This window comes from Ursus arctos, unplaced genomic scaffold (assembly GCF_023065955.2).
Source record: "Ursus arctos isolate Adak ecotype North America unplaced genomic scaffold, UrsArc2.0 scaffold_4, whole genome shotgun sequence".
In the NCBI taxonomy this organism is placed as follows: Eukaryota; Metazoa; Chordata; class Mammalia; order Carnivora; family Ursidae; genus Ursus; species Ursus arctos.
Window position 1 is genome coordinate 37,603,207 of NW_026623056.1, and position 23,697 is coordinate 37,626,903.

A 23,697-nucleotide genomic window follows, 5' to 3' on the forward strand; every position below is an offset into this window, starting at 1 on the left:
AATATATACTATATAGTACAAAACCTGCCACCATGGATCGCATTTATACTTGTTTGTATATTAGTTTGCTATTGCTGTGATAATGCTGCATAACAAATAACCCCCAAATTTATGTGGCTTATAATTGTAAGCATTTATTTCTCACTTATAGGTCTATGTGGCATCTGGGTACCTCTCTTTCAGGCTGCATTTGGGTTCATATCTTCTCCACATGCTTCTTATTCTGGGACTCAGGATGAAGAGCCCAGATACTTGAGACAAAGTTTTCTTATTGCAAATTCCATGGGCATAAGAAGCCAAGCCAAATCACTACTCATACATTTCCACCAACATTCCATTGGTCAAAGTAAGTGACTTGACCAAACTCAAAGCGAGGGGACAGAGTTATACTCTGCTCCCACATTAACAAACAGTACCGAGAGTTATAGTAAAGTCATGTGGTATGTGTGGATGTATAGTTCTATTATAGAAAGAGTGTGAAGAAGTAGAGAAAATCAGTCTGCCATATATAGTATCAGTTTGGACTCAGAAACAAATAGCTTACACCATAGCGTAAGCAACTTAAGAAGCCTGATGTGCTAGAACACTGCATGTGTGTGTGTGTGTGTGTGTGTGCACTCATAGCACATTCACAATCACAGTATCTCTAACCACCCTCCAAAGGGGTCTTCTTCATAGGTTACTTTTGAATTCCTTATAATGATAACCACTGAGTAGAGAATAGAGTGTAAGAGAAAACACACTGGGTTAGAAATGAGGACCCTTGGGTTCTATTCAAGCTCCATCTCTAAATAAGTGTGGAATCTTACACAATTCTACTAATGTTGCTGCCCAGTGTTATAGCAATTAATTAGGAATGTTTCTGTCCCAGTTTTTTAAAAAATGTTCTTATTATAAAAGCATACATAGACATGGTAGAATATAGAGAATAAAATATAAGAGGACAATTAAAATCATTCACAATCATCCAGAAATAATTTCCTTTAAACTTTGGGGATATACCTTTCCAGTTGTTGTTGTTGTTGTTGTTGTTTCTGTGCCTTTTTATTTTTGGTAAAACACTATATACACCGTTTGGAATCATACTTTGTCATTTAAATCTATATTATGAGTAATGTTTAGCAGAATGTTAAATACTTTTCAAGACCATTTTAATACTAGTTTACTGTATTCTTTATTCAGTGCCCTATTTTTGTGAAATCAGATATTTTTAAGTCTTTAAAAAGCAGAATATACTTAAAAAATAAAGGTATCATTATTATAATTATAAAATTTTAGAGATTGAAGAAAAAGAGGGATAGTAACATTTAATAAAGGCCTACTCTGTGGCATGCCCTATTCTTGGAACTTTACTTAAGCTGTCTCATTGAATAACCTTCTAGCCTAGGGCCCCTGGGTGGCACAGTTGGTTGGGCAACTGACTCTTGGTTTCAGCTTGGGTCGTGATCTAAGGTCGTGAGATTGAACCCCAAGTTGGGCTGTGCACCCCGTGTTGGGCTCCCCGCTCAGGACAAAGTCTACTTAAGATGCTCCCTTGCTCCCCCTCTGCAACTCTCCCCCCACTCTCACTCTCTCTAAAATAAATAAATAAATAAATAAATAAATAAATAAATAAATAAATGTAAATAAACATTTTAAAAAATAACCTTTTAGCCTAATGAGCAGTATACATGATGGTTAAATACTGTGGTCTGTAGTCTGACTGCACAGCCACTTACTAGCTTTGTGACTTTGTGAAAGTTTATTGTCTTCTCTTTGGCTCAGTTTCCATACTTTAAAGTGATAACAACAGTAATAGTACTCACTCCAAAAATATTGTTGTAAGGATTAAATGAGTGAATACATCCAAAATGTTTAGAAAAGTAGTATTCAATAAATATTAGATCTAATTTTCTGTCTTTTGATGCCTACATTAAAGTGTTCCATAAAACTTTCCATTAAAATATAAATCCACATTGATTTCAATTTTTTGGTTTAAAAGTAGGTTCTAAGAAGTAATTTAATATAAATGGAAAAGACTAAGGGTTTTCAGCTTTATAATTCTGGCTCCCCCAGCTTCTTAGTAGTGTGGCCTCTGGGAATTTAGTTAAGATTCTCACATTCAGTTATGTTTTTATTTAAAATGGATAAATACTAGCCATTTTAGTGTTTTTATGAGGAATTAAATGAGATAATATATGTTTGGAATCTACTGCCTGGCTTAGACAATAAATAACTTTGTAAATGTTAGTCTTTTCTCCCTTGTATTGCTATGAAATTGTCTTATTTCCTTTCAGTAGCATCTCTGGGCAGACAATTCATCTACTTTTGCCAGTACCACAGGCACTCTTATATTAGTATGAGATAGTAAATACTTATAGGCTATATGGAGGCAGTGATGTTAAGTGGTGAACTGGTACATTTCTCAGTTTTCTATAGTTTATAACCAGTTTTCCTGACTCTAGCTTGGAATGTACTCTTTAGATGTACCCATTGTTTATTTGATTCGATAATAGTAATCATAATATAATAGACTTCTCTTTTTTAGCCTGTTGATTTGTAAGAGATTTTTCTTGAAATGAACAGAGAACTTTTTTATAAAGCAGTCTTTAGTTTCTTTTGTGAGCATGTAGAATTAATGAATGAATACAAAATGAGTGAGTGAGTGAATGATTGAATGAGTGACTGTATCTTATCCATCTAACAGTTATTGAGCATTGGTTATGGCAGTGTAGTGTCTGGATATCATTACTTGGCCAAGTGTATCAATACTTAATGCTTCCTTTCCTTTTTTCTTTGTAAAATTTAGGTGAAAGATTAAGGTCAATACCCTCGATTGTTAACCTTCTAGATTCTAGGAGAGAGACTTGGAAACAAAGAGCTTCAGTATAAATTAGAACAAAAAAGACACTGATGTAGAAGGATAGGTGAAATGCTGTGGGAAACCAGAGAAAGTGGTTGAATCGAAGGTGAATGAGAAGGAAAACTCAGGAAGGCTGTGATCTGTTGGAGAATGAATGAGTTTTTCACCTGGTAGAAGAATGTAGACTGAGGGAATGTCAGGGGAACTGAGGCATGAAGACATTTTTAGAATCTGGAATGGTGAGGAAAGGACTAGTGTGGCAAGATATTAAGGCATTACGGAATTTAGGGGATGAGGCTGTACATTTTTCAGGAGCAGATCATGGATGCCTCAGAAGGAATTTCTAACTAGGTTCAGGGAAATCATTAGAGATGACTTGTTTTTTTAAAGTAAAGAGTAGTGGAATCCAATCTGTATTTTTCAGAAGCCAGATACTACTTAATTCATAGTGGTCTCCATTGGCGATGAACTCTGGATCAGTTAGAGAATCACAGTTCTACCCAAAACATCACATCCTCGTGGGGTAATATAGTGATGCTATATCAGAACGCACTCAACACCGAACTTACCTTTCTAGAAAAGTCATCATATCATTTCTTACCTTAAAAATGTTTCTTCATTACTTATAAAATAAAATATAAATTTTATTATATAGCATTACAAAGCCCTTTACAATCAATCAACACTTTGATTTTTCACATCTATGAGAAGATTATACCTGTCCTGTAGGGTTGGTATGAAGTGGTTCATATAAAGCACCTTATACATTACCTTGATACATGACAGGCCCTCAGCTCGTGGCAATTATGATTGTAATCACTTTATTATCTCTTCCCTGTTCTCTCTCACCAGCCCCATTTATACCCCTGCTACTATTTTTCAGATCTAGTTGTTTGTTCTTTGTATTGTCCTTGTCTATTAGAATGCCTAGCATACAGTAAGTACATAATAAATGTATCTTTAATGAATTAACAAATCATGCTAACTTCTGAAGAGCATTCTTATGCTCATGTACTCTAAATACAAAATGCATTTCTTTGGCATTATATTTTAATTAAATTCTGCTGAATTGAACTATTTTATTACAGAATTTCAGGAGAGCTTTCTTTAACCAAAAGTCCCTCCCTTTGAAATTATCAGCTCCATACAACCTAAAGTCATACATAGCAAATAATGATTCTTCAAAGTATATCTAAACACTACCAGTTTTAGAATTATCCACTCCAAACCCTAAGTAGATATTTTTTAAGGTCACAGACAAAATGCCACCTGTACCTTCAGTGTGGAGGCGAGGAAGTATTGACAAGGTCTGCTAGCTGATTGGAGAGTTTGTTACAGCAATGGTTATGGTTTCCATTGCCCTGAAACGTTTTCTCTCTTTAAGACAGCAGGCTTGGTGTTGTGTGAGTCCTACACATGCATTTTTCAACTTTTTTTTTTTCAACCTCTTTTTAAAAACAGAATAGAAACCCAGTTTTCAGAGTGATGCTGACACTAGTTGAAGACGCCAAGCACCCATGAAGGGCGTGTTTTTTAAGCTGAATATGTTCTTATTTTCTGGTTTGTTGATTTTAAAGCCAATCTAAACATGTGAAGAAAAAAAATTCAAATTTTGCCAATTTGAAAAGAACAAAAATAGCTAAAACCTTCTTTTAAAATTTCTAGGCCATTATGAGAATATTACAGACAAAAGATTGTACATGAAAGAATTTTTTTTAAAAAAAATCAGGTTGCTTTGCCTTTCTTTAGTCACTTCAAAAGTCTTTGTGAGATATGAAAAGGAAATATACTCAAAATGAAGAGTAAATATAATTAAAATGGTTCCTTGCCTTGACATATAAGCTTCTTATGGGCAAAAATCTGTATAAATTTAATACTATGAAACTTGGGTTTAAAAGAAAGAATAAGAAGGAGTGGGCAGGGAAGGAAAGGGAGAGAGGAGGTTCGATTTTTCTAAGAGTAGGCATAGCAAATGGAGGTCATGAAATTACATTAAATTTTAATTGCTTTTGATGAGGAAATTTTAGATCCATAGTGTTTTTTTTATTGCCAGTACTTGGCATGTGCCTGGCACACAATAATCTCTTTTTAATAGTTAACTAATGAATGAATGATATTGCACAGGCCACATTAGTTCGCTATAAGCACAGAATTTCTGGTGACAGAAGGAAGTGACTCAGTTGATTCACCATCAAGACCAAATATTTATGAACACCTGCTCTGAATTCATTCTTTAGAAGGTAGTAGAGGGTTGTGGCCAAAGGTTCACATTTTTGAACACTTAGGTGTATGCAATCTCTTTGAGCCTTGGTTTCCTCCTGTGTAAGGTGAAGATTTTGAAAGTCCCTCATTCAGAGGATTATGGGGAGAGTTACATGAGACAATGCCATCATGCACTTGGAAGAGCTCCTGACACACAATAAGGTTCACTAAATTTTAGATATTGCTATAAATATTACATTACTTATAATATTCTGAATAAATATATGTCCTGATAGAATTGTTATGAAGATTTAATGAATTAATACATGTTATTATGGTGGCGTCCAGGACATCTAAAGAGTTCAACAACATATATTAAGCATCTGGAAAACCATACACAAAACAATGAGGATTCATATTGATAATTTTTCTGAACACAAATACAGTCTAATGGAGGAAAGGGATCATATCTATTAAGAGATTACAATCAGTGATAACAAAGGTAGCAATTATTAAACATCATTGACCCTCCACTGAGCTCAAATGGGCATTCTCCTGCTTAACTCTCACAACTACATGAAATTGGTATTATTATTCCTGCTTTACACAGGAGGAAACTGAAGCACAGGTATCAGTAGAGTTAAACACTGCTGGTATGTGGAGATAGACCCTTTTATCTGTCTCCAGAGCCTGAGCATTACACTACTGTGATATTCAAAGGCAGCTATGTGCAAACAGGTGTGTAAGTGTTCAGAAGGGAAAGTGAACACTGAGAGCTGCTTAGCTGAGGAATTGCTTCAGGAGAAGTAAGGAGCACTGGGCTGTAGGGACCAAATATTCACTGTGTAGCAGCATCTGGCTCCCTCAGTTTGCATCCTGCCTCCTCTACTCACTGGCTGTGTGATCTTGGGCAAGTTTTTAATCTCTCTGTGCCTGTATTTCTGTATCTATAAAATGGATGTAATAATAGCATTATCTTATAGAGTTGTAAAGATTTAATGAGTCAGTCAAGATGTGTGATTATAGTGGTACCAAGAACACCTACGAGTTCAATAAATGTTAGCTTTGCTGTTGTTAGTAGTGACCGCAATACTTTGAAATATTTTCCTTCTTAATAAGTTGGCACTCAGAATTTAAGGAGAGACTAATATTTCAAAGGTGTAGATTATTAGAAGACTTAAAGCGTATTTTTTTCTACTTTCAACCAAATAATTAAGTTTCAGTCTAACATGATGGGAAAAGAAAACGCATTATGTCAGAGATTCCTTTGTATATTTGGGTGAAAGAAATTCAGTAAGAGGGTATGTTTGGTAGCCTCATGTGTTTTTGTTTTTTTTTTTGCTTTGCTTTGTGCCAGTCCATTGATATTTCTGTTAGCCTTCTTAAGAAAACAGTAATATCAAATAAAAAATTATTGTCATTTTTACTTCTTCTGGACATATAAAGATTGTTTTTAAAAATGCGCACACAGAAACCTTAGAACAGAATCTTGGGGATGCTAAACCACAGCTCACACTGTCACGTTTGGTCCATTTCATTACATGAACAGTAATGTGCTTAGTGGCTAAGTGTGTAGAAATAAAAAAAAAAAGTACAGTAACCTTATTCGTGAGAAGAATATGATAATATTCATTGACAGGGGAACTACAAGGAGCAATTATCCCAAGCTGTGTCTTTCAGACAATGCTGTCAGTTTTTCTACTTTGATGAGTACAGCTGGGCTTGTGATGCAGGGCAAGAAATTCCAGTGTGGCTGAAGGACCAGGGTACTGGCTACCATATTAGCTATATGGAAGGAAAAGTATCTTAAAGGAAAGGTGGATTTTTAAAATGTTATAACAGAAATGATTATTGGCAGCACTTGGCTGGACTTGTTCTCTGCTAGTGACCCTGGTAGAAGCAGTTTATCAGAAACCCTTTTTCTTCTGTGCTTTTTAGAGGCCCTTTGAAGCCAGAAAGCTATACCAGAACACCCATATTTTTGACGTGTGTGTGTATGCGTGTGTGTTTGCATGAATGTGTTTAGACACACATCACATTTGGAATATTTTGCTGTGCTGGGTATTGTGTATCATTTGACTTTTTATAAATTAAAAGGAATTTTTAATATTTACTACTTCATGTAAAGAAAAGCAGTTGGAACTCTGGCTTTTAGATTTTTGACTTTCTGTCTTTCTGCCATTTTGTCTTTCTTTCTTTCCCTACCCTATAAACAGAGTAAAGCTTAATTTCAGTATTTACAATGTAATTTGAGGTAATTTGAGTTTTAACTTTATTTTCTGGTACTCATTCACCTTAGTCTGCACCTGTTTTTACTCAGTACTGGATTTTTTAAAAGTGTAAATCTTTGAGGCTATGAGTTAATAATTAAAAATAGAGCAAGGTACCACATATTCATTCCTCTCCTTGCTTGCTTTCTTTCCCTTTCAAAATACTCAACTGCAAACTTTATTGCATGGAAGTACAGTACCTCTTTACATACAAACTACTTTGTGTGTGAGCTATAAAACAACTAGAATTAAAACTTGTCCAAGGCCCCAAAGCCTGTTCTTCACAAAGAACCTTTTTTACCCGATTTAGAAAGTGTTTTGAACGATGCATAACTAAGTAGAGTAACTGAACAATTGCTTTTGAGCATCTGAAGCTTGCCCATTAAGATGTCTATAGCCTTTTCTTTTGCTTTTTGTGGTTTAAGAAGTGATTCATGTTCGGTATATGAAAGTTCTGGGTTCAGCCCCTTGAGTTTTTGGTGGGAGGGTCTCCATGAATCTAATAAATAAAACAAATAATGTAAGAACTGAGGGCAGTTGAGCTCGTGTGAGTATATGCTCCAAAATATTTTTTTCCTGGGAAGAAAAGATACCTCTCATATGTTGTAGTTTCCTAAATTCAGAAATAAAAATACACCCTAGTTTTCTTAGGAGGATACACAGGAATCAAATTTAGTAAACAGCTGCTTCAAATATTATCTGGAACTTCATAGAATAACATCAGTACCTTTTCAGATAGAAAAACCATTACCTACCAATAGGGGTAAATTATGAACATATTCCAACTAAGCAAAATTGTAGTCAGGTGCCTTACTCATGCAAAATTTTAGATGTTGCACCAATGAGATATAGTCTATATAAATAAAAGACCAAAGTGTATTAGACCTCAGAATGTATGCCTGGGTTAGAATTATAATGCACCTGTCACTTCTGCATTTCCTGGCTTTCGTGAAACAAGACTAGTGACCCTCTGTCATCAGTGAAGAATATGGATTTATCTTAATTTTCAACTTTTGTTTCCCCTTTTTGTGATAACAGTTATGAGATATGATGATGTACAGTGTTTCTACTTAAAATGGTTTCTGCCTTGTCCCTTGGCAGCCTAAATCTTCTAGCTAATTCACTGATCAGTTAAATAGTCAAGGTTATTATTATTATAATTATTATTTTACATTTATATAGCACTTTCCTCCAAGGGGCTTGAGGCATTTTACACACAGTAAATTACCAAATAGGAATTAATCCTTATATCGCCCTGTGGGGTAGGTACTGTCACATAAATGAAATTCTACGGAAATCCCGCCTGTGTCACAACTGAGCTCTACTTCCTCCTACCCCCAATGCACCTATCCTGCCTAACCGAAGATAAAGTGGAATACTTGTGGCCTGGCAGGGTATGGCTCCCAGCGAGATCTTTGGGAAGATGGCCCTGTGTCCTGGCTTTGGTGCTTTGAGCTACCCTGGAAAATAACAGTAGTGAGAGCAGTTCACAGACATGGTTCACCAAATCGATTTCATTTAATCCTGACTCAAGACAAGTTAGAATGTGGCTCTAAAACTAATGTGCAAAAATTATTTGGGAAGTGGATTTCAAATGAAGATTCCAAGGCTTTCTAGCTCACAAAGAGTCTAATTTGGTAAGTCAGAAAGGAGCCCTTGGAATCTGTATTTTCACCTCTGGTGATTTAGAGACAGGTGACGCTTTCCCATGCTTTGAGAAACCTGAGCTTATTGGGGAAGAATTATTAGTCCCTGTTCCGCGCATGAGAAAACTGATGACTCAGGAAGGCAGCATGTCACTGTATTTGGCACAGCTGGAACTAGAAACCAAGTTTTCAGATTCCAAAACCTGTGTTCTTTTGATTATGCTACAATGCTTCCCAGAAAGGGAAATCCCAGAAATAAATAAAATGGGATTTAAATGGAAAGGAAAGGAGAGGTTAGTTCAATGTGCCTGTTAAACATTTTGCATTATTATAGACTGGTGTCTGCTGGCTCCTGTAGAACCTCAAGTTGATTTGTGTGATGCCTGCACTGGGAAGACCAGCATCTATGGGGCATGGTTAGGCTGAACGCAGCCTGTTCCTTGATCTCAGAGCCATTTTGCTCCTTGTAGCCAAGAAGTCAGTCAACTAACTCTAATCCAGCGGGTGCCTGATGGATTTGCAATGTTTTGATTTTTCACCCAGCCCACAAAAAGAGTCCTCTCCTTAGTAGGTGCTGCCACCAAAATAAAAAGTGGGCTTTGCCAGAAAACCAAGAAAAGCTCTTTTAATAAGCTTCCTGTTTACGTGAGTGGGCCGTTTATGGGATGGGATGGGTTTTACATTTTTTATTTGAAGCATTCTTACTCCATTTCTAAGAGAGAAAAAAATATAACAGGAAATGGTTATGAACAATTTAACTATTATTTTTCAATTTAGTATTCCATTTGGGGTAATTTCACTCATTTTTTCTTGAATTAATTTTTATTCAGTTTTCTTCAAAAACTGGGACAAGGCATTATAGGAAAAACTGCAGACAGACATAGTGCATCTAAAGATTTTATTTTGTTCTGAACCTCTTACTCAGAAGTGTCAGAATTCTGTGGTGGGGTTTAGAGGTGCTTGTTTGGGGTTTTCAGAAACCAGAAAACAGACACGTGGTGTTCCTCATGGTAAAAATTCCCACACACTGCTTAAACTCACCATATTTTTCAGTAGAGACTACTGTAAATTGTACTGAGAGAATTTCCCTATCCTTCCTCTTCTCAAATGCATGTATCCTTTAGCTAGGAATAATAATTATTACTGTTTTAGTGAAAAATTTTGTGAGTCTCCAACATACCTTTTATTCTTAGGAATTATCTTCTATCTCTGAAATTTTTATCTTGTTAAAACAACAAGAACAACAACAAACAACACTGTGATTATTCCCAGTCATGAAACAGACAGAGTTTAAAAGAATCTAGTAACCTTGTAACAGTGGGGTAAGATGGCATCTATTCTTTGGCAGGAGTGGATGGCAGAGACAATAGGAGGGATATGTTTGGAAATGTGATTTATATATCCCTGTAAAAATACATTTTGTACCCTTCTCAGAGTTGGCCTTTCAAGACTGTCAGGTTTGATCCCTTCAAGGTTATTTTATACTCAGGGTGAATCAGGATTTTGCCAGAAGCTTAAACTGTTTAGGGGATTCTCATTAAGAAAAAGAATACAAAATTATAATTACAAATTAACCTACAGGCATTTGCAAAGGGCCATGCAAGTGAGGGCCCTGAAGTTTAAACTTTATTAAATTCCCAGTAAATCCACCTCTGTACATCCCCATTTTGGGCTTTATTTATTATATTTATTAATATTAAAATATTACTGTTTTATGTAATAACAAGATTATTTGAGGATAACATTCTTTAAATGTCTAGTCTTTAGATTAAAAGTAATAAAACATTCTAAAAAAAAGAACAAGCCTACTTAAAAACAATTTGACTAACTGGTTCCCTGTGATGTTCATCTCTGTTTATTGAGGTTAACCCTAACCTAATGCAGGTCAACAAATACCATTAGAGCAGACATCTCTGTGTGTAGCTTGGTATTTCAAGCAATACTTGAGACAATAAACTACAGGGCAGCAAAAAATGTCAACAGTTCCTTGAAGTTCTTTGTAATGGGATTATAGCTGAATTATGAAACTAATATCAGAAACTAGAGTAGGTTGCTTTTGACCCATTGTCTCTTCCCTCTGAGTTGGAAAACATGTAAGAGCCATGGCTTTCCCACAGCATTTTGCTTCCACCACCCATTTTTACACTTAATTGTACTGTTTCGTATTGTTCTCCAGTTATTTTAATTCATCTTTTCTCAATAGAACATGATAGTAAGCATCATGAGAGCAGAAATCAGATTTTTCCCCCTGAATCTTTCACAGTGCCAGGACAGTGCTGTTTCCTTTCTATTTTTTCCTAATTTAAAATCTCTTCTTTCGCTTAGTTCTAGAAGTAATTGTTAGTCATGATCTCTTGAAAGGGGGTATTTAACAGTTTTAAATTGACCTGCTATGAAAACCTATAACCATCTCTACCCTCCCCGCTACTATTCTTCTGACTCTAGAACTTCCCCTTAAGGGAGAAAAAAACAAATGTCTTGGAGCTAAATCTAGAAATTAAAATGGAAAACAAGGAGAGGAAAAGATACTGGCCGCTCAGAAATTGGTGAGTTTCCATTCTCTGTGTGGCTAAGCCAGTTTCACCTCTTGTTTCCTCATCAGTGTGAAGTGCCTGCCTAGGAAGCAAATTCTTGGGGTTCTAAGAGATAAGAAATAAAAGCCAATTATTCTGAGGCCCTCAATACATTTTAATTTCTGTTACCACTGACCAAAATAAAATTCAAAAGCAAGAGGGTGATTGCAGAGGTGAGTAAAAATGTACAACCTCACCCCCCAAATGCTCATCTGAATGTCAGTTTCAGGCATCCTCTTTCATCAGAAAAACATGTGTTGCCTTGGACAAGAAGCCCCCTTAAAATATAAAATGGCACATGTTTGGATATTAACCATATTAAAAATAATTTTCACATATTTTATTTTCTTCATTTTCAAATTTCATTTTTATTGGTTCTTCCTTTTATATGTAATCAGCATCCTTTAACAGTAGCAAGGAGTTAAATGTTTGCAGAATAGTTGTGACTCACTGAAAAAATAAATTTCACACCTACCTTAGAGCTCATATTGTATTCCCTTTGCTGAAAAAGACCTTGCACGGAAACCGTTCTCAGACTCTGAGCTTTAGCCTCATTTGTCTTCTGAGAGAAGCAGTGTTGCAATATGGGGCTGCGGTCTACACAAACGTATGCTTGTGATACGTATAGAAAATACTGTGCATAGAATAACCTACCATAGACAAATGACTCCTAACTTTTCAGAACTCATTTTGCCATCTTTTTTTTCCCCCGTGTTTTCACTGCTTTTTAGAAACCATTTCAAAAGATCTCTGTATCAGGATAACATTGCATTAGTCCATCACTTCATATTTTTAGACTCCATATAATTAAAAAAGGATGTTAATATTGTTGACTCAGTAATATAAAATTATCTGTTTGTAATATTTGACATAATTATCTACCAAACAACTCATTTTACCAGTTCTTTCCTTAGCACCATATCCAGATTTGTCAAGTTGTATATTTGAAGTGGTGCTCCTTATAGGCATCTTCTTCATCTGTTAGACTATCCCATAGATTGAATCTCTTAAATGTTGATGTGGTCAGTGTAGTTTAAAGCCAGTGTCTTTGGGGTAACAGGTTAGTACAAGGTTTCTCAACAGCAGCTCTGTGGCCATTTTGGACTAGGTAATTCTTTTTGGTGTGTGGGCGAGTGCTGTTCTGTGCATTGCAGACATTTAGCAGTCTTCCTGGCTTCTACCCACCAGGTGCCAATAGCACCCTTCACTTGTGATCATCAAAATTGTTTCCCGACATTGTCAATTGTGCCTTAGGAGGGAGGGGGCAAAATTGTCCCCTGGTTAAAAACCACTGAATTAGCAGTATGCATTACATACAACCAGAACCACGTTTTTTGTTGTTGATTTGTTTTTGTTTTTGTTTTTAAGAGAGTGTAGAAACTTAGGATCTGAATGAAAAAAGTTGGTAGTTCTCAGCTGTGGATTTCTTCCATAGAACTGTGATGGGTTCTATTTTAAATGTCAAATTACATAGGCAGGACTCAGAGTTGCCTTTAATGATATGTGTTAGAGAAAGGGTTCTAAGATTCGACATAGATGTATATTTTATTCTTTTTATTTATTTATTGGTCTCCTTATTATGGTGATCTTTCTGAAAGGCAGATCAAGCTGGCACACTGCTATTGACTTAACTAAATTCCCTTTTCAACATTGACTTGCTTCAAACAGTTTAATAGTTGATATTTTACCCTTAGTAGCATGTAGCTAAAGAGAGATTCAGTGAAAACTAAAGCCGACCGGTCAGCCCATCCCGGCCTTGAGACAGAAAGATGGCAAATACACAAGCAGAGATTCGCTCCACTCATTTCAGAAGGTCAGAGACCAGCAGCGAAATTTGGAGATCCCTGGCCAAACAAAGAGACCAAAGTTTTGCTTAACTTAACTAACCTGATTTCAGTAACCTGATTTCAGAGAGGCAGCCTCATATTGACTGTATAAAACTCAGCCCTCACAGTAAGCATGGGAGGCCTGCACTGTTGTTATGCCATTCTCACAGATGAGGACGTTGGGCTACTGAGGTCAGTGGCTTGCTCAAAGTCACACAGCCTGCAAGAAGTAGATGAAAGTTCCAAATTAGCCAGTACTCCATAGTTGTTGGTCTTCTGAAGACCGTTATTTCAGAGTTGAAAGGTAAACTGATGGGCTGATATTTCAAGCATCCATGAACAGGATATTTATGCAAAAGAATAAATGAAGAAAATTGACCCTTCAGATTTAGGGGAGGGAGATGATCAAGAAAAAGGGCTACTTACATACTTAATAATCAGCTATGTTATCATATGACACTATTTTTTAAAATATATAATATTTACAAAATTTTCGTAGAATATCTGTTCGGTCCACAGAATCTCAAAGTGTTTTCTAATGCCCCATTTCCATCTGCAGATTGAGAGATTATTTTGCTTTTGAGCCTGGTTGGCCTGTAACAGATAATTTCGTCTCTTTCATTAACTGTCAGATAATGCTATCTGTCATAGATACTTTTTCCAGAAAACACAAGAACTTAGACCATAAAGAAGTCAGATGCCATTATCTTTTTTTAATTATGAATTTCCAAGCACCTTTTTAAATATACTGTGCCCACTAAAACATTCATAGGTCTGGAACACTGTGGTTGAAAAATTATCTTCATACTTAACAATTTTCTAAGCATCAATATTAGAAATAGGTAAATACCCTTAGTTCTTAATTTATGTCCTGTAACATTCACTAAAACATTTGGGTCACCTCTTTTGATTATTTGTCATTTTTAAAAAATAATGCCAAAATGATGCTTTACCCTCTTCTCCAATTTATTGGCTGGACGTAAGGCTGCCATATTTTGTGCTGAGAGAGGAGCAGAGGGGTGGGAAGTTTCAGAAGCATAGAGTAGACCCATTTCTTTCCAAATGTGTTTGATGACAGCAGCGTGCAATTAGATCACATTTTGGTTGATATCAGAATAAGCTGATCCAATCCATTGGTTACCTTCAAGTCTAATGACATCCATGTTTCTAGAAATGATGAAATTATATATGTAGACTCATTCTTTTGGAAGTTATTTTGCCTACGGTTGTGCTGTGCTTATCAAGGCCATTCTTCATGAACCTAGCAAAGTTACTTTTGATAAATTTAAGAGACGTGATTATCGTGCAGGAGGGAAATTCTGATGTAGCTTAAAACAATAAAGAACTTTTCATTTTATTCTTTCATATATTTCATAGGTAATCTAAGCTATCACAGTAGCTTTGATTATTTTCTACCTATATTTTTAAATTATCTTGCCCATCTTATATCTGTTTTTAGTATTTGTATCTCACTGGAAAAGGTATTGCTAGTATGTCTCTTTGTAAAGCATTGTTACAGATGGGATTTCTACCCATGGAAATGAGTGAGATACCGTACTCACCAGAGTCTGTCCTATTTCTAAAGAGAACCTCATGGATAGTTTTTAAAAAGAAAGCCAAGAGTTTATCATGTATTCCAGATACTCTAAAACCCCATTTAAGATGCCTGCTTGTTCCTTGCAGATGAAGAGAACATTGTCTCCTCTTTTATTTAAGAAGTCTTCAGCAATTTACCAATCCCTAGCATGTGTAAAATCACAGAACAGAATCACTGTTCTCAGATTCTGAACTCGGAGTTCCTGATAATTGAGCCATGGTTGCCAAATAAGAGGAGGGTTTTGAAACCTATCACCACTTACCAGAAGTTTTTATAAGCAAAGAAAATCGTACTTCTTTCTGTCTGCCTACAGAAAGAAGTGGCTAATTAATCCTTGTTAGGTGAATTAACTATATCCAGAAGAAATAGGGAACTTGTAGAAAAAAAGTCTAATGGGTATTTTGGAATTCTATCAGGATACAATTTAGTAACCGATGTTGGTGAGTAGATTGCTATTGTGGTTTATAACAGGAGAACCACTGTTAATTTGTAATATATCTACCGAGGCAGAGGAAATCAATCATTCTTGACTGCGGAAAGTATATTGTATCTCTTCAACAAGGCAATGTGTTTGGGGCTTATGGAAGTCCACTCTAGATAGCATTATGACCCCTGCTAAGAACTAGACAGCCTCTCTACTTCTCATAGGAAGAGAGACATAGGGTAAAAGGAAATAAATCAAGGAAAATAAGTGGGAAAGAAATCAAGGATCTGGATGTGTAATCATGATAGATTACCACAAGTAAAAATCAGGGAATTTAAGGGACAAAGGAGGCATGAGGTCCATTTAGGATAGTGACAATATCTAAAGGATCCAGTCTGATCTCCTCCGGCTGGTACAGCTGTAGGAAGAACTCAATAAAAGTTTGTTGAGTGGGTTAATAAACATAAACACCCAAAGCTGCAAGATCACTAGTCCATAAACCCAGATAATGGAGAAAATCAGACTTACTAAGAAGATGCCATGGTAGCCAATTATTAAGAAATGTCAATATGACATCTGCTAAATAACTTTTATTAACAACCACATCATTTGCATGTTTCTTGTAATCAATAAATTGTTATAATGTGGCAAAATAGGGGCGCCTGGGTGGCACAGTGGTTGAGCGTCTGCCCCCGGCTCAGGGCGTGATCCCGGCGTTACGGGATTGAGCCCCACGTCAGGCTCCTCCGCTATGAGCCTGCTTCTTCCTCTCCCACTCCCCCTGCTTGTGTTCCCTCTCTCGCTGGCTGTCTCTATCTCTGTCAAATAAATAAATAAATAAAATCTTTTAAAAAAAAATGTGGCAAAATAACTTGTTCTCTACCAGCTTATATCAATCCAATTTGAATTCTTTAATGACTGCCCTGTGTAAGAAGCTCTGGAATGTTATGTCATAGGATCATGGTACTCTAAGAGCAGAGGGTTTTATATAAAGGAAGTATAACTTTTATTTTCTTTACTTCTCTTAACAGTGACTAAAATTTTCAAGGCCTTTTTGCCTGAAAGAGCTCAGTGGCCTTCAAGTCCCTTTCCTAGTTAAGACTTACAGCTATCCCTTTTATATATTTGGATATTTTGGTTGTCTGTGTTCACACTGCTACCTTTCTGCACACTTGGACAAGTACTGTGCCCCCTCAGCTTACCTTTTTTCTGCCAAGGGAAGTTCAATTCTGTCCAAGTATATCCATACTTGGATAATTTATTGTGGACTTCTTGTTCCAGATTATTCATCCATGCATTCAGCAAAACTTAATTGAGTTTCCACTATATGCCAGGCAAAATATGAGATGCTGGGGTGACCAAGTCATTTATAAATGCGTTAAGCAAGGTTAGACCTATTACCAATTCCTAAGGAATTGTAACTTGTTCTCTATGTTCACCATTGTCCATTTACCTTTAACTTGCTCTAAGCTTATTTTGTTTCCTTGCAATATTATACAAAACCATGGTGACACCACTTTTCTCACTTTGACCTTCTCAGTGTATATATAAAGCAGCTGCTTAGTGGCTCACAGACATAAATTTAACTCAGGAGCCACAAGCCTAGTCTAGTACTATATGTGGATGCGTGTGGATGGGTGCATTTGTGTGTGTGTGTGTGCATGCACGTGCGTGTTCGGAAGAAGGGTGAGTAGTAAACCTCTGAGAATTGTTTCCCACAAATCCAGTTTAAGTAGTGCTTCAAGAATTATACACAAGTGTTCCTCCATCGGTGCTGAGGCTGTCCTTTGGTTAGTTTTGTTGTAATGATGGGCTGCATAGTAATATATTGATTCAGTACGTTTGTTTCTAAACTCCAGTATTGTTTAATTTCTTCTTCTTGAAGTTGGTATATTTTTAGGCTCTTAGTTACTTGGTGTTTAGCATCAATCCTAATGTTCTGTCTAAAGTATAGTAAAGGTTTCCTTGTGCTTCAGTTCACTGCAGTGCTTGAGAGGGAGTCGCCATAAGTAATGATTTTGCTTTATTCCTTGGCAGTGCAACCACAAACTAGACAGTGGTTCAAAATCTCAGGTTTTGCAAGGGATTGTGGGAGATTATATGCAGCCTCAGGGAACTGCTAAAATGTTCAGATTAATTGCCTAGATTCAAGTTCATGAGTCTCATGAACATTTACTTTTGAGTTAGAAGAAACTCTAAAATCACTAAATCACTATTAAATGTCAGGGTAAACCACATGGTTTTATTGGAGGAAAATGGCATCGATTAAGAAGCAAAACTCTAAAATCTAAGATAGAGTTAATGTGGAATAGCACATGCCAGGGCAGCATCCATGAAACCTGTGGCAGTAATTTTGGCCTCTGGAGACTCTTGTTCCGTCCTTTTCCAAATTCACATTATGGACACATTTTGTTTATTCACACGAGTAGACAAACTCATGAAATGGTCTCCAGCAGCAAATGGCTTTGGAAATCAGAGAGCGCGAACTCATCTTTGGTTTATAAATGTGCTGTGATGCTAAAGAATGGCTACATTAACAATCAACTTTAACAAGAAATCAGGGGTTGGAGGGTAAGAAGCAACGGGTAAAGAACAACAATGCTAACAGCAAATGACATGCCTGAAATGTAAACTTCATCATTCGAAGAAAGATTATGTAAAACACAGCTTGAAAATAGTGAACGAGAAGGCCAACTTGGTATGTTTTAAAGAGAGTTAGTTGAGAGAAGGCGTCAATTTGGCTCTGACAGTGCTATTGCTAAATGTGGAGAGAGTGGAGTTCACATCCCCCAAAATCACATCTTTCAATTTTTATTTATGCTGAGCAAAGATAGGAAGAAGGTGTATTTTCCTCCCTCATTACCAGACTTCTTTTTCTTTCTTTCCTTTTTTTGTTCCCAGACTGTAAATCAGTTAACTAGGCAGGGTCATTTTTGAGAGCATTCACAATGCCAAGAGACACCAAATGGTGAGGTAGATCAAAGGGACAAAGAATTATAGAGGCATTGAGCCACTTTCCTTAGGACCCTGAATACAATGTGAACAGTCTGCTTAGCTCCAGGCCCCAACCCAAGTATTTTGCACCAGACCCAGCCTGGATTTCTTGGGAAGTTCTCCTTGTTGCTTTTCATAGTTTAGATAATCCATGTGAACAATCCTGATTAAATCAGTTACCCCCAGGCTATGGACAAAAGCATAAATGGTTTTTAGGAGAAAATGGTCCTAAAGCCTGTCTCTATATGTGTCTCTCTCTTTCTTTCTCCCTCTCCCTCTGCACCCCCCTCTCCCTCTCTCCTTCTCTCTCTATTTCTCTCTCTCTCCTCTACTTTCTTCTCTCTTCTTTATCTGTATATTTCCTTGTTTTTCAGTTACTCAGTTCCATTTTTTCCTCTAAAATTCTATCTAATATAACGGTAAGTAGAGGGTATTACTGAGAAGGTGCTGTTTCCTACTTCACTTCATGATTCAGGTTTTGATTTTGAATTACATTACCTATCTTGTGCTGATTATGAACAGTTTTTTGAAAGGCTGACATCTAGAGGGTGGTTATCCAACAATATTATGGAAGGTCACCAGGCATTTGTCTCTTATGTCTGATTCTTTTTAAACCAGGCAATTACTCTATCATTTAATAATCCTTACCTCAAAGTTCACTTGAAAGAAAACTCATAAGGTTTAAGGGGAAAAAAAAAAAAACCTAAAAATAAAAGTTAGGCTAGACTAGGCCAGGGTGGGAAATTCCATTGTGGCTAGAAGCCCATGGCAGGTAGAGTGGAATTTAATGAAGGAAACTGCTGTGTTTTTGTGTCTTTCTGTATGTTTTTCCTTTAAAACCAAGAGCTGGGCAGGCATCCCATTCGACCTGACGTGACCCAAGCAAATTGCTTCTTATATAAAAACAACTGCAGACTCTGAGAATGTGAAAATGCACTGTATCCTTCTCCAACTGAGGAAAACGAAAGCCTGAGAAACAGGACGGCCCTGTCAATACTCGTTGAGCAGAACTATCAATCAAACCTGATAAAGGGAGATTAGAACAGATTTCCTTATGCCAGAGGAATTCATTATAAGTCGGACTTTTTTATTTATTTATTTATTATTTTTTTTAAAACAAGCTCAGTAGTAGATGGAAAATACACTTTTTTAAGGCAGGTTTTATGTAGGAAATGATAGTATGCACAATTTTTAAGTCTTTTCATTGAATTAGCATTTTTTAATTAAAAAACTAATATTAAATTTAAAAAGACAAAGAGAAGCATTTTCCTTTCCTGCCACAGTCTTGGACAAGCAAAGAAGAGATTCAGGGTGTGTCCACTGATATTGCATTCAGATGTGTTGTCTTGGCTTGTGTACTGACAGATTTATTTTAAAAACAAAGTTTAAAAAATGCATTGTGTGCTAGTGAAGTCACTTCATAAATCTTTTCCTTTATGAATTATTTTGATCACAAGGCTCGTTGTTTGAATCACTGAAGGACTATTCTCCCTAAAAGAAAAATGCCTTCATTTCCAAACTGTCAGTTCAAAAGCCAGCAACTTCCCCTGAACAGCATGCAGGGATCCAGAGGGGCAGAGAAAAGGGGACCACATGAGTTCTGACTCTAACATAAGGCATAATCCAGTTTGGATTTGCTGTGGTTCAGAGAAGAGCCATGTTTTGAAAATCTGGACCCAGACTCTTTACTCTTCTAATATATGACTTAGTTTGAAATCGTGATTCTGCTTCAGGGAAAAAACAAACAAACAAGGGAACACAGCCTTTGATGCAGCTGGTCCGTCAGAGGGCGGAAGGTTAGAATTAGAATACTCTTCAAGCTGTTGCTGAATAATGAAGGGTAGGGCTTCCTAGCTGGGCAGTGACCACAGTCCCCTGGGAGTACAGAGGACAAATATTACCTAATGTGTACAAAGACTTTAAAAGTTAAGTTGATTACAAGCTGAGTGAGGAAGGTTGGATGAGGCAGCAAGGACTAGTTGCAGCAGAGACCTGGTAGGAGTCACATGTCTCCATTTTTCCCTCAGTCCTTAGGGTTAAAGGGTTGGGTACCAATAGGAAGTCAGTGAGGTTCTTGAAATGAATAGCTTGCATGAAATCATTACAAAGAAGGAAGAGAAGTAAAACGACATATTGGAATATATGTATACATAGAGACTGATAAAATAAGTCAGATGAAATTTACACTGTAGGTGATGAATAAAATTTTCCTAACCAAAGTATATTGTGCTCATAGCTAAGGACTTTGTCTTGTTCTTCATTTGTTTTCCACACAGCACCTTGAATATTGTTGAAACATAAAATTAAACAATTAGGGGCGCCTGGGTGGCACAGCGGTTAAGCGTCTGCCTTCGGCTTAGGGCGTGATCCCGGCATTATGGGATCGAGCCCCACATCAGGCTCCTCTGCTATGAGCCTGCTTCTTCCTCTCCCACTCCCCCTACTTGTGTTCCCTCTCTCGCTGGCTGTCTCTATCTCTGTCGAATAAATAAATAAAATCTTTTTAAAAAAATAAAAATAATAAAATTAAACAATTAATAATTGCCCTGTGATATCAATTTGCCAGGGTAATTGGTCAGATGGAGTGGTAGGTGGTTCCAGGCTAAACACTGGAGGCTCTCTGGAAGAGATGAATTCCAAACTGATTCTAAAGGACAGGAGAGGTGGGCAGAGCTAGACAAGGTGTTTCAGGTTCATTGAAAACCACTCACTGCTTCAATCTGAGATCTCCATTGTACTGCTGCTTCATGAAATGAGCAAGAATTGTACAGAAAGGATGAAGAGCAAGTTTGCATGACAGGGGATGCAAGTTGCTAGCATAGGAGATGGGAAGAATATTAATAGGAGATACATATTGTCAGAACTAGCGATGAGTGTTGTGAATGAGTTTGATCTTAATTCTGAGTAGGCAAGAAGAGGGAATGGTTAGAATTTAATTTGGAGTCTGACTACCTGGGCTACTTTAGAAGTTCATCTATACAAATTACTTAACAAATGCCTGTCTTAGAATAAGGCTTTAAAAATGGTGAGGATAGAGTTACCCATTTTCCCTGGATAGGTATACCACATTTTTCAGATTCTCTGTTATAACCAGAAATATCACATACCATTAATCTCCCAAGCATGTTCCTTAAGGTGATTTTCTTTACTTGTAACTCTATTTCATTTCACTTATCTAGATTATTCTGTTTAATTTAACTATAAAGATATTCATTGGCCTTACTTAGTAAGTGGAAACATATAAATAGTATTTTCTCAATAGTAATACTCTCTTTGAGTATTTTGAGAAAATACTCAAAATAGAATTTGCTCAAAAAGCAGTCTATTAGTAGAGGAAATCCTATTGACACTGATTTTAGTGCAATTTTCCAAATCAACTTCAAAATACTATCTACCATAAAACAATTATTTTCATAGTTCTGTTTTTGGTAATGGAGGAATAACTTGTACTATTCCAGGACAAACATTTCCTCAGATAGCAATACCAAACCCTGGTTATGATTCTTTAAAAACAACTACATTGCAATTAAAAACGAACAAAGAATTATTTGAAGGCATTGGAGAGGGACCAAAGGCAGACAAAATCTGGAGTAAACTGTTCTGGGTGGAATCCACATTTCTCACAGCTTTTCCTCCAAGAAACTTTCCAGTCTGTGTGATGTGGGGCAGTTAGAATTTGAGAAGCAACTTACAATCTTATTGATTTGAGGTGCCAGAAGATTGAGTTTAGAGTTGACAGAGTAACTGAAATGGAGGGAGGAAATCTTGGAAAGAATGGAGCCACAGAGGGAGGTTACCTATAAATCTGCAAATAAACTCTTCTAATGTCTTGTTTGATTTGTGAACTGTGCATGTAGAGGGGAGGCTATAAGAACCTGGAGAAAAGGAACACCTGGAAGGCTGAAAGAGCTGAGCAAATATATCTGATGAACGGAGACAAAACTAGGAGTTTGAGTTTTACTAAGGTAGAAGGATTTGGTAAATGTCTAAGGCTTTACTTAAAATCCAGAAGGGCCATGCCTTAGGAATATAGATGATTACTCAGGGCTAAGAAATAAATTCAAGAAGAAAGGATGAAATTGCAACATTGAAAGGCTCTAACAAAGCATAAAACTAAGCCACCAGAATGTCAAAGTGGTCAACCACTAATTTAATTGTTTGCTAGAATAAAAATACATTATTTAGGGAAATATAACAGAACAGAGAGTCTTCTACAACATATCACACACAAGGCCCAAATGCAATTGAATAATAACTGGACATGGAAACAGGAAAATGTAACCTCTAACTTAAAAAAAAAAAAAACAGTTAATAGAAACAAATCCCTGGATTATCCAGATGTTCAAATTAACAGACAAGGACTATAAAGCAAAAGTTATAAATGTATTCAGGACCTAAATGAAAATATGATTATAATGAGGGAACAGATGAGAAAATAAGCAGAGAAATGGAAGTTATTAAAAAGAGTCAAAAAGTTAAGGTATAATATTTGAAATAAACAAAAATAATTAGAGGGGCTTAACAACATATTGGAGATGACAGAAGAAAATATCAATAAATTTGACTACAGATCAATGGAAATTATTAAAGAACAGAAAGAAAAAAAACTAAAAAAATGTGCTGTTAATGATCTATAGAATGATATCAGAGTCTACTATTCTTGGAATACCTCAGAAGAATGTAAAATGAATGAAATTATTAAAAAGAACCGAAGGGTTAAAGTATGAGTGTTGAAATAAAAATAATTCATTGAGAAGACTCAGTAGCAGATTGGAGATGGTAGAAGAGAGAATGGAACAAAAATGATAAAGAAAAGATAGTTGCAAATATCCAAAATTTGGTAAAAAAGCAAAAGTATACAAGAAAAATCACATGCAGACATTGTTTTCAAACTTCTATAAGCCGAAGATAAAAAGAAAAATCATGAAAAAGATATGGGGAGTAGATTGCCTATAGAGGAATAATTAAGTAAATGTCAACTGATTCCTCATCATAAATGATGGAGGCTAGAAACAATGGAATGCCATTTAAAAAAAATATTTAAAAAACTGTCAACCCAGAATTCTATATATAGCAAAGATATCTTCCAATAATGAAAAAAGAATTTTCATATGAACCAAACTTTGTCAGCAAAACTCTTTTTTTTAAAGATTTTATTTATTTATTTATTTATTTATTTATTTATTTATTTATTTGACAGAGAGAGAGACAGCCAGGGAGAGAGGGAACACAAGCAGGGGGAATGGGAGAGGAAGAAGCAGGCTCTCAGCAGAGGAGCCTGACGTGGGGCTCAATCCCAGAGCGCTGGGATCATGCCCTGAGC

The 23,697-nt window shown here is 36.3% G+C and overlaps 1 protein-coding gene across 47 annotated transcripts in view; it reads left to right on the forward strand.

The window, feature by feature from the left end:
• The window catches only part of ZBTB20 (zinc finger and BTB domain containing 20), a 780,933-nt gene that overhangs the window by 422,674 nt on the left and 334,562 nt on the right, over positions 1-23,697 (forward strand). For 3 of the 47 annotated variants that reach the window (XM_048215051.2, XM_026493694.4, XM_026493699.4), the window contains exon 1: positions 1-23,697. This exon is cut by the window's right edge and continues 32,010 nt beyond it. The exons of the other annotated variants lie outside the window; for them this stretch is intronic. The gene's annotated coding sequence lies outside the window, so the exon portion shown is untranslated. 47 annotated transcript variants of the gene reach the window in all.